General features: G+C 40.2%; 1 protein-coding gene across 1 annotated transcript in view; it reads right to left on the bottom strand.

The window, feature by feature from the left end:
- Positions 1-2,015, bottom strand: part of Nckap5 (NCK associated protein 5) — a 648,901-nt gene that overhangs the window by 158,923 nt on the left and 487,963 nt on the right. The window lies entirely within an intron of this gene.

Genomic DNA, 2,015 nt, shown 5'->3' with positions numbered 1-2,015 from the left:
ATGGTGCAGCCACTAGGGGACAGGCTGACATACCCTTCAATGGTGCAGCCACTAGGGGACAGGCTGACAAAAGAAACACTCAGAAGGAAAGGAAAGGAGATGACAGAGGGCTGGGAATCTACTAACCAACACGTGATATATAAGCATGACACTGCCAAAAACTTAATACAGCAACATTTAAAGTTACTATTTACTGTGTCAGGCATGGTCCACATCCTTATTACGTGTTACCTCAATTCTTACAAGTTCCTTAGAAGGTAGATATAATGAGCTCCTTTTCTCAGACGAGAATGGAGGTGAAGAAAGGTGAAGAACCTTCTGCAAGTTCAAAACCTAGACAGTCTGGTTCTACAGTGTGGGCTCTTAACCTCTGTGCTACGAAGCACAGTTCAGAATGCGGCAGATTACACTTACTAAAATGTTCACAGAGTGCACCCAGCCTATGTTTCCCGTGGCCTTGAACTTTTTTTTCTTCCTCCCTTTCTTTTCTGCTGAGTTTTCATTTTGAAAGGGCTTGGAAAATAGCTTTAAACATATTTGAGTCAATCGAGCAGAGTTTCTGCTTGGAATTTTCAAAGCCTTCACAAGGCCCAAGGTTGCCCCGTTGCCAACTGTTGATAAGTAGGGGAGTTGCAGAGATAAAAGAGAAAGAACATTTCCTTTGAAGTTGAACTCAAGTTCAAACAAGCTAAGGCTACCCCAGCTGCCTGAACTTGTTTATATGGAAGCAGTTATAAACAGATATTCACTAGTATATTTTTAAGGATAGTAGAACATCACAAATAAGTCACATGATATATATGCAGATATGTAGAATGCTAGGAGTTTCTGAGCCATGAATTGTCCTTATTGTAATGGAATACCTCTTTACATTTACTGGTCCAAACCTGACACATTCTTTACTCTTCCTGTTGTAACAAAAACACTTAACAAAAGCAACATAAGTAAGCAAGGGCTTCTTTTAATTCACAGTTTCATAATACATGGTGGGGAAGGTATGGGTAGCAGAAACATTATGTAGCTGATCATATTGTACCCACTGTCAGAAAACAGGGAGATGGATGCTGGTGCTCAGCCCATTTTCTCCTTTTTATTCAGTCCAGGACCCCAGGTGCAGTGGTGTGAATGAGAATGGCCTATATGTTTGAATGCCTGATCCAAAGTTAGTCAAATTATTTGAAAAAGATTAGGAGGTGTGGCCTTGTTGGATGAAGCATGGCCTTGTCAAAGAAGGCATGTCACCAGGGTGGGCTTTGAGGTTTTATAAGTCTATTCTAGGCCTAGCATTTCTCTCTAGTTGTAGATTAGGAAGCAAAGGTCTCAGCTACTGTACATGTGCCATGCCTGAATGTTTCCCGCTAAGATGATTATGAACTAATTCTGTGAAAGTATAAGCAACCCCCTAATTAAATGCCATCTTCTGTAAAAATTTCCATGGTCATGATGTCTCTTCATAGCAGTAAGACAGTAACTAAGACACCTGGTTATGGAATAATGCTGTTCATAATTACAGTAGGTCTCTTTATCTCTAAGAGCCCAATCTAGAAACTCCTTCACAGTCACGTCCAGAAATTTGTTTCCTAGTTGACACCCACACCTAGAAATCTATTCTCTCTCAGATGGCCCTTCCTCCTGGAGCTTTCTTTACAAAGGGATCTGTGCATGCTCAGAATAAGAAAACATCAAGAAGCGGGGGTTATCTTCCTATCTACCCTTTTGGGAGGCCTGCCTGGGGTGTTACACATACCCACTGCCTCTTAGGCCTGCTTATGCTTGACCTGGTTGCTACTCTAGAGCAGGCCTCCTTTCTCACATTGACTTCTAGCAATGAAATAGTGGTGCCTCTAAGCTAAGAAATTTAATACCTTCCAAATGGTGGGGAAAGGAAAAATGGCCTTGTGACTATCTATGTTTTTTTTTATAAGAATATCAACTTTATTTTTAATAAATTTTTAAGAAAATAACAAAACTACTACCAACACAAGAATAAACTAACTTAGGAATACACAAAATAC

This window comes from Microtus ochrogaster, chromosome 6, assembly GCF_000317375.1.
Source record: "Microtus ochrogaster isolate Prairie Vole_2 chromosome 6, MicOch1.0, whole genome shotgun sequence".
Lineage (NCBI taxonomy): Eukaryota > Metazoa > Chordata > Mammalia > Rodentia > Cricetidae > Microtus > Microtus ochrogaster.
The sequence above is the reverse complement of the archived record's forward strand: the minus strand, read 5'-3'. Positions and strand labels throughout refer to the sequence as shown.